The sequence below is a fragment of the Rhipicephalus sanguineus genome, chromosome 3, assembly GCF_013339695.2.
Source record: "Rhipicephalus sanguineus isolate Rsan-2018 chromosome 3, BIME_Rsan_1.4, whole genome shotgun sequence".
Taxonomy (NCBI): domain Eukaryota; kingdom Metazoa; phylum Arthropoda; class Arachnida; order Ixodida; family Ixodidae; genus Rhipicephalus; species Rhipicephalus sanguineus.
In genome coordinates, this window is record NC_051178.1 from 84,318,041 (window position 1) to 84,328,142 (window position 10,102).

Sequence of the window (10,102 nt, forward strand, 5' to 3'; positions counted from 1 at the left end):
CATGCTACAGCTTATGCTTCTATGTCATTATGCCAGCAACTGCGATCTTCAGTATAACCATGCTGTACTCAATTTCATTGTCTCCACAAGGCTGTTACTTCTTACTTCTGTCCGCTGAATTTGAGAAAAGTCATGCAAAAAGCGTGAAGAAAGTGTCACTGGAGAGCTTTGGGTTAGTAGCGTTTGCGTTGTTTTGTGCGTACGCTATTTTACAAATGTGAAGTGCGCACGAAAGAGGTTAGCTTATGACGCATGTGCATAGCGCCAAACACTAACGGAACCCTCTTCAGGACCATATTGTCAAAGTGCGTATTTTTTCAACGTCACGAGAAAATTCGTTTCCTGCACAGAATCATTGCTAAAGTCAGAATTTTATGCTTGACTCTCAGCAATTCTGATTTTTAGGGCTCATGCTGTATTCATTTAGATTTTCGCAAAAAGGCTTTTGCACTCAGTGATTTCAATAAAAGCGTCACCATTGTTTTCACGCCCTCGTGGCTACTTTTGGCTACTTTTGGCTACCTTTGGAGTCTTTGGCTCAATTTGGCTACTTTCTGGCGAGTTTTTCCAATTTCTTGGCTATTTTTTTTTCTTTTCGGCCTGGTAACCAGAGTGCTGGTGGATATATGTTGAAGGCTACATGCGGTAATACTAAGGCACATTAAATTATCGTTGCACTTATCGTAAGATAACGCAAGAGGGCGGGTTACGCAAAGGCAACCTTGCATTGAAGTCCTCGGTTTATTATTTAGCCACCAAATGTTGTCTAGTTGCAGCATATGTTTTACACTTCAGCGACTTCTTCATCGCTGTGGAAGACGTTTCAGCATTCAAGATAATCACTTGTAATTCTGTCTACGAAGCAACTCCCTTGTGTTGCTTTTCATTTATAATTGGTTATCTGCTGTTGTCGTCCACGTTTTTTTAATACGTCTTTATCTCTGCCTTAAGTAGGCTTAAGCCTTGCTGTAGAAATTTAGGGAATAGGGATTAGGGCGGTTGGGGAGGGGAAGGGGGATCACAGCCTTCATTGATGTCTGTCGGCGCTGTCGTCCTATCGGCGAAGTACTGGCCAGGCCCCTCTGGTTCCCGGAAGAGCTCCATGAAAGACTGCCGATACCTCTGAGCATTGTCGTCCACCTCATTTCGTAGCACTGAATGGTCCCTGAATACAAATTGAAAAAAAAATAAATTGGCACGGACGAATTGTGAAACTGGCTTTGTTACACTTTCCCTGAGTACACTGCCACCATGGTTTTGACGATGAACAACTATTTAATTGCGTAAATCTGTGCCCAGACAATGGAGGCGAAAATGTTTGAGGCTTGTGTACTTCGATTTAGGTGCACGTTAAAGAACCCCAGGTGGTCGAAATTTCCGGAGCCCTCCACTATGGCGTCTCTCATAATCATATCGTGGTTTTGGGACGTTAAACCCCAGATATTATTAATTATGTGCCCAGCCAAACGAAACACCCAGCGCAAAATGATAGCGGCGAGCGCGATCGTCAGTCGTCGAGAATCTGATATGCGGGTGAAACTCTTTTGGCATTCTTTGTGCATGCATCATATTTCATTCGCGCATTATGGCTGGTGCTCCCATTAAGTACTCGAATAAACACAACCGAGTGGTTGTGTTTATTTGATTTGATTACAACATTCGGAAACGTCCGACGAGGTTTCGTTAAATTCAGCCGTGGGCTGCGCCGAGCGATAAACAGGTGCAGCACTGTTATCCAGTTTAAACCCGGTGACAACGAATCAGAAAACGAAGCCCTCTTGTCAATATTTACAACGCTGTATTATAACTGGAAGTTTCAAGTGTAAAGAAATATTTCAATATAAGTTTCGCAATTCTCGGAAATGTTATTCAGACTTCACTTCACAAAAGGCAGCCTCTTGGACAAGAATACCCGAAGTATTGTTCTCTGTGGAGGATTCGTCAAGGCAACTTATCAAATCCTGACTGCGAGCTCTCTGAACCCCGTCTTTCTTGTAAACCTGACGCTGTGACGGACATCATAGCCAAGCACTGAGCATGTGCGTCACCCAGAAAACCATTAGGAATACCTACACCCCGAAGAACCCTGATTAGCGCAAGCAATTACGTCGTCTAATCATCGAGAGTCTCGAGTTAACAGGCATAGCGATTATTCGAGATACCCTATACGACCAAGAAATCGAGCCTATCTCGTCTTCCCCGCGTAATGCCTGGCACATTGGATAATGTCGTTTTCTTTGGGAAAAAGCTGAATTGGCAGCAGGTGCCTCAGATTTTCTTCTTTTAGCGCTGATATTACGAAAGCGTAATCAGTATTCTTGAGCACATTAGGGCTACTTGAATTAGTAGCTGCACCGTCGGTATTTCCGTAACGTACTTCAATGCAGACACCCAAAGGCAGGGTTGCCACTGACTTTCGAGTAAATGTCGCCAAACGACGAACAAAAAGTCGCCAAAAGTCGCTATTTTTTTTACAAATTTTGCCAAAAAAGTTGTCATTCTAGATGTGTGCGGCGTACCTAGTAATAAATATTTCCACTCAAGTATAGCCCCGTAGAATACAATACCAATCAAGACCCTTAAACTATATTGACGTTTCTCAATACCAGTCGTATCGCCCGCTTCACCATGGGAGAGCATGTTGCTGCTTCTCCGACTAGCCGCAAGATGTGCGTGGTTGCGCAAGGGTGAATGAACGAAACGCTCATGATATCCTTTCATCCCTGTCCGCTCGTTTCAAAGGTGAAAGTGTGGTAAACCTTCGGCGAAAACAGGGAAAGCGTTGTTTGTAGATAGCTTTACGTACCCTTAAATTTAAAGGATTTAAAGGTTTATTGAAGATAACACGACAGAATTCTTCCAGGAACAGATCATTAATGAGTCTTCCACCTTTTCAGTCTGAACTATTATGATACCGGACGATACCGACCCTTTCTTATAGTCACTTATACCTACACGCGTCAATCCGATGCTTTATTAATGAGCAGGTAGACAATGTAAAATGTTACATAGCAATTGTTTTCATTGCACACGCGCACCGAGAACAGTGGAAAATGCCTCAATAAATATTTTTTATTGCATAAATAGCCGCGTATCCGCTTCTCTTCGCTATTCCAAAAGTCTTTACGAGCTGAATTACGGGTACTGCAATAGTCAAAAAGTGGCCAGGCTATTCAGAACAGTTGGAGCTTTGGCGGAACAAATGGTCGGAACACGCGGTCAACCCGTCGTCTAGCCCCTTCAGGAGCGAAACTTTAGAGAATCTTAAAGCACCTAAAGCCATAGACTTAGTCAGACTAACACTGCCCCCTCGCGATTTGGGACGTTCTAATACACTATGCATCTAGATGAATTGAGGAGATACAGAGGAGTTACAGGACGGACATACCGAATGACGCGTAATGTGCACATTCTACTCGTGGGTCTAAACCAAGAAAAATACAGAGAATATTGCCGCTCATTTCTTGCGAAGACACTGAGCTTCGGATGCATAACTCAGTGAGACCTAAGCCGAATATCGCCAAAAATTCGCCCACGTCGCCATTCATAATTTTAGGTCGCACGGGCCTCTCAAATTCGCCAATTTGGCGTAAGGTAGCCACAATTGGCAACCCTGCAAGTCAAGGAGACGACCAGAGACGCCCCCAAGACGTATGCGTCTAGATTAGAGAGATAATAGCAGATAGATAGATTAGATAGATGATAGAATGATGATAATAGATAGATAGATAGATAGATCGATAGATAGATAGATAGAAGATAGATATAGATAGATAGATAGATAGATAGATAGATCGATAGAATAGATAGATAGATAGCTAGATACGATAGATAATAGATAGATAGTAGATGAAACGGCCACACGTGTGTTGGTCCGCTAAGGAATGCTTCGCATCAAAAAGGGAAAATGAATGTTTGAGTCCAACAAGGCTGCTAACATACAACCACTCTCAACGAATCACGTAATGGATCTATATAAATCTTGCACTATGGCGAAGCACAGCCGAAAGTGACAGAAACGTGCAATGATCGTGCATGTATCGTGTAGTAAATATCGTGTAATAATGTAAGTGACCAAATAGTGATATGGTATTTTCCTGATATGACAAACTAACCTGCTAGGTGATGCATGATGGACTGCGTGACTTGCTGGGAATGAACCGGATTACCTTGTCGGCTGGTGAGTTTGTTGACGGTGTTCTAACAACAACGAAGCTCCCAAAAGGCTACACCAGATGGTCCAGTGCGGTAAAAGAGGAGCAATTGATGTCGTGAGTTCGTCCACACTCGCAAAAAGTAAAATCTACTGGAACTTGAAAGCAGGCTCTTCTCTCTGTATCATGCAGGAGATTTATTCGAGAACGCCGCTAAATGAAGCAATGTTGCCGCCAACCAACAATTTGAACGAAGGCGAACGGCAAAATGTCGCAGACCCAATCTGAGATTTCAAATGGAAAGGACCAGGTTCGCTTTACTGCTACAGTATGCAGTGCTGTTTCTGCATATTGATTCGATTTCGCAGACTGGAGAAACCTGCTTTTTGACCAAGGTGCCTGGATCAATGTTTCGCCCGAAGCCTCGCATAATGTCGCTGAATGGAAGAATTGTGATTTTAGCTGCGGCGACATGGGGCAAGGCGCCATCAGCGACAGTGGAAATATGCGCACAAAGTACGTGCAACGATATTCTGAGTGCGTAAGCAACAGAGGAAATTGCCTTATCAGAATTGTTGCCTCCGCGCCATCGACAGATTCGATTGTGCCAAATACATATTATCAAAACGCCCGGACCAGATGACCCATGAGAAGAGCAGGAAGAGAAAAAAATAATGCTATGGAAAGAAGTTTGCCTTGAGTAACCTGTAAAAAAAGGTTATTCGCGCACTAAACGAGTCATTGCACGTGAATAATTCTCCATTGTTAATAGAATTCGCTCAGCGAGGTCTCCGATGTCTTCCAGATTTATGCACGAGTAAGTGGTAAATGAGAGTCAAACAGTTGTCAAATTTCTTTTAAACCGGAAACATCCCTTGCGACATTGTGTGATTTGGCGCAGAATCTCTTTATCACACTAGGCCTCTATGCTCGAAGCAAAATAAATACGGATAAAAATTTGAATGCTTAATTTTTTGAAAATTCCCTCTTCCCTACCATACGACTTATGATTCACTTTGGGCCTTATGTAAGGGATTTAGGTACCTAGACGTTCACAAATGCTACTAGCAATTGCAAGGATAAGCTTATTGCGCATGTTTGCAGAATCATGCGAGCGGATATCAAAGAATATCGACCAGGAATATTCTAAGAAACAGACATGGCTATACAAAAGTGAGAGACGGAAATTGGCTTAAGCTCATGCTAAGGATCTCTTTCTGTCGCGTTGTGCTTGCATCAATGTATGCGCCACGTCAGTGTATTATTTATCTTTCTTTTTCGAAGGTGCCGGACAAGGTCGCCGACCCGAATGCTGTTCGCGGCAAGTTAAGCAATCCTCTTTTCTCCTGTCAGTCAAGCATTGCCATGCCTCGGTGCTCTCGTCATCCGAAGGCAAGAGCCCCGAATAACGCCTTGTCAGGTGACTGATTCTCAGAACAGCAAGCTTTCCATCAAGACAAGTCTTTCAATGGCGAAGGAGATTCACTCCAGCGAGGATTTCGGCTAGCACCTCAAATGCAGTCCGGGATACTACCTGACGTCGATCCGCGCCAATCTGCCAAAGCGGATCTAGGCAGCGTCGAATGGAAGCAAATTACCTCGCGCATTGAATTACCGAGGAAGAAGTGGCGCCCCCAGGAACCCGATTGATTTTGGGCGAATCGAAGGCAGCTTCGCTCACAAGAAAGGCTTGTTTTTGTGTTAATATTTTCATCATGCGCAACGAGGACCCAGAGCGCCAGAAAGTTCCGGTTCTGTTGTTTTATGGTATCGAATGAAATAACGAAAAAAAAAAATCCGGCAGATCTCACCTATTGTGGGAATCGACTCCATTCGAAGCTGTGAACGAGTGGCTGCCTGTGTCACACTTTTTTTTTTTTTGCTTTGAGCCAAGCGTTACGAGGTAGATCGACAATTGGGGGTTGTTAATTGAGTAGTTGTGGCCATATGCAGCGCTTTGCGGGCACGACGCCCCGCCATGGTGGTCTAGTGGTTATGGCGCTCGACTGCTGACCCGAAGGTCGCGGGATCGAATCCCGGCCGCGGCGGCTGCATTTTCTATGGAGGCGAGAATGTTTGAGGCCTGTGTGCTTAGATTTAGGTGCACGTTAAAGAACCCCAGGTGGTCGAAATTTCCGGAGCCCTCCACTACGGCGTCTCTCATAATCATATCGTGGTTTTGGGACGTTAAACCCCAGATATTATTAATTATTGCGGGCACGTCGATTACATTTGGGCCTAAAAGGTTCCTTATGGTCCGACTTAACGTGGGCACTCGCGTACAACAGAGATGTCACTCGTATCAAAGAGAAGTGCGCGGTGCGGTGCCATAAACGGCACAAGTAGCGGCCGTTGCCGTACTCCTCCGGGGTCAGGCAAAGCTCGACTGTAGCATGCAGAGTCGTTCAAGTGCATTTATAATGTTTATTACATTGTTATAAAAACGGATAGCCAACAATCAAAGCGCAATTGACGTTGTCCCGACATGACGCTTGTATGGAGTCTTTTTCCGGGCAGTTTTAAACTCTGGCGTAGCTCTGTGGCAGAATACTTGACAGCGACACAGAACGCCCGGGGTCGCCTCCGGTTCCAACCGTAATTTTTTTTTATTTGCGTCTGTCGGGATTTTACGCTCACCGACAACGCCGTCGACGCTGGAAAGGGACGTTCCGCAAAAAGGGCTCGTTAACAGTACCGCGTTAAAATTTCCAAAGTCTATTCTAGCCGCTCAGGCTGTGATTACATGTGGCGGATACCCGCATTCTACGGGCCACGGTGTGCGGGTATGCACCACACGCGACTGAAGGAAAGCTTTAATGACGTAACAGATACGCATTTCCGGTTATCCATATCTGTGAGCGAGTAGCTGTGAGCGATTGTTCCGTCAATCTGACCATCGTGTTCGTCATACATTCTAGCCCAATTTTGTTATATACAAAGTTAAGGACGCTATCACCACAGCACCCACACGTAGGCGGTTAGATAGATAGATAGATAGATAGATAGATAGATAGATAGATAGATAGATAGATAGATAGATAGATAGATAGATAGATAGATAGATAGATAGATAGATAGATAGATAGATAGATAGATAGATAGATAGATAGATAGATAGATAGATAGATAGATAGATAGAAACGGCCAAAGTATCTTTGTTTGAGAAAGAATTGCTTCGCATTTAAATATTCGCTATTTGTGCATTTTTGTCCCATTTCCCCCAGCCTTACCCTATGTGAACAATTAAAACTTGTTCTCTAAATCACACTGATTTCAACTAGTTAAACATGAAACTATGACGCAAATACTTAAGTGATGCCTCCCCGAAATTGGCATGGTGTACATGAATTTCCCTTATCTATTTGTTACGGTGGTGACTAAACCTTATGTCGCGAGGAAGCCCAGGACCTGAAATTGACCGTATCCGGCAGAAGCAGGTGTGGTGACGTCGCTTGATCATCAGATTATTCCGTAAACCCAGCGTTCCCCAGTCTAGTGAGGAATTGCATAAAAATGGTCCCGCAACAGAGGTTTATATCTGGGCTGTTCGATGAAACTTACGAGACTTCTCTGACACTCAAGCTCGAATGGAATCCCTTTCCATTCGATGCCAAATATGGGAATGAAAGGCACGAGCAATAGAGCACAATGATTCACCTTGATGGTGAGCAGGGTGAACACTATACAAAAATTCACTGCACAAAAGAATATATTTGGCTATGGCGGAATTTGTCTTCCTCTGTCATCTTTATATTTCTTGTATTTATGCGAATCGTGAACTTTTATATAGTGTTCACTGAGCGCAGAATCAAGGCGAATGGAAATGAAGTGGCCCAGCTTCTAGCTTTACACAACTATTCGCTTCTGTCTACCAGAAAATTGACTTTTGAAAGCAAATTGCCAGTTTCTATCTTGTATACTAGGTGCTCAATATTCCCCGACCCAATCACATTCGTGATTAGCTCAGGCTGCAAAGCATTTGACACGTTTCCTGCACATAGGTTAAGGGAAGAAGCCAGCGAAGAGCAGCGATGCTCAACGCTACGTATAGAGCAGGAGGGGCATTCGCGAAGAATCTGCTAAGTGGACGGTCAATTTCAGCACCCGCTGATTAAATAGAATTCGAGAGCCGGAGAACTGGCGCCCATTGTAATCGATGAATTCGACCTTTACTCTATAAGCAGGCGCTGTACAGATCGTCCGCTTATTAAACTCTCGCACAATACTCTTTAAAGGCCCGCAGAATCTGGCGACCTGGCGTTGTTTAACGGTGGCTCTGAACGGAGGTCAAACTTTAATGGAAGCGTTTTTAATGCATTATCATGCATAACTGATCATATTGGAATAAGAACATTATGCTGATGTGCGCATGTTGTTTATGTCTCCACGGTGATCATTTCCAAGCCAGATAATAGCGTCTGTAAGGTTTATATACTATCACGAAATGAGTTATATATATATATATATATATATATATATATATATATATATAGATATATATATATATATATATTAGTGTCCGGAATGGCCAAGAGCGGCCCACATAGAAAATTCCGATGTTTCTTTTTATTTCGTGGGACGTAATCGAGCTCTATAGATAGTGAAGGGACGTGGGATGGCTCATGCATAACTATGGCGTTTTTTTTTTTTTAAATAGCCGAGTGCACTTTAATTGCAACTGAGAAAAACGCGCTTTTTTGCTACTGACAACATGGTCGGGCCTGCTCCATCAATATTTGTCATTGTGGCATCTATTGAAGGCCTTGAAAAGTGCTCCAGCTCGTCTTCTTCTTCGGAGCTCGTTTTATGCCGTGCCGTTCAGATCACTTCTTCTTCTTCAACGAATAGATCGGTGCCCAATATGAACATTTCATATGTCTTTTATATCAAGTATACCGTCTTGGAGCGAAAGAAGGACATGATACCTAGCGCTAAACTCTGAAAGAAGCACTCAGAGGCAAAAAGAAGTAGGAAAGTCGGCCTCTTACTCTTTAGATTCGAGTTTTACCCTGCAACATTATGTCCTTCAGTGAGTGCCAACTCGCCCTAGAAAAACTAATTGTGGAACGTAAACACGATAGCAAAGCAACTTGGCCACAAATGAAACAGGTTGGATGAGACCATGTTGGTTGTTTTGGTCACGATTGTTGACGCAGCGCTGGTTTATTGAATGTGGCTTAGTTTGAAACAGATGCGCGATTTGGCTCATTTTTGATTAGAAACTGCCTTTTTGACTTCACGTTACAATCACGAATTGTCCCATTTTGATTCCAGCTGTTTCGTAAGTTAAAGATACTTAGCCCCGCCTTACGCTCCCGTGAAATGTAGCCCAGTTTCGGTTTCTGCATTTGGCTCTTTCTGAAGGAAAGAACTTCACATATAGCATACGCACTTGGCTATGTACCTGATGCTGTTACCACCGACAATTAAGCCCGCCGCTACCATTATGCTGTCTCTGTAACTTGTTTGCGCTGGCACAACTTTGTCCGGCAAAGCGCCAGATTCCGGACTGACAGCTTCGACGCTGCATAGTTTTGACCGTGACTAAAAAGGGCAAGAAAAACTAAATGACGGTACCTTAGTAGATGAGGCCATCACAAAAAAAATATTCCCATGGATATTTCGGTATGTTTAACGCAAACGACAGTGCCATCATAAACAAAGAGTGGACACGAAGATAAGCTTTGCCGACGCATACGGCTTGTATGACATTTTCTGGGAGACCGGTCTGCAGCAACCAGTTGAATCCTGACTTGTCGGTGTAGCGCGCTGTTTTTTTTTTTTTTTTTTAGATGCGAAGCAGCTTTTGCGCTGGGATTTGTCCGTAGTTCCATTGGCGACCGTCCGCTTCTAAAACCTACCATAGCCATCTGTAAATATTGAGCGCGCGCTCGCGCCAAGGAAATTCTCCTTTGTCTTGTTCTTCGACCGCCTGGTGATGAGACTGC

General features: G+C 43.8%; 1 long non-coding RNA gene across 1 annotated transcript in view; it reads left to right on the top strand.

Annotated features, from left to right (window-relative positions):
* Positions 1–6,134: 6,134 nt before the first annotated feature.
* Positions 6,135–10,102, top strand: part of LOC125757956 (uncharacterized) — a 26,146-nt gene continuing 22,178 nt past the window's right edge. The window contains exon 1 of the long non-coding RNA XR_007415596.1: positions 6,135–6,174. This is a non-coding gene — a long non-coding RNA (uncharacterized LOC125757956). The remainder of the gene's footprint in view (positions 6,175–10,102) is intronic.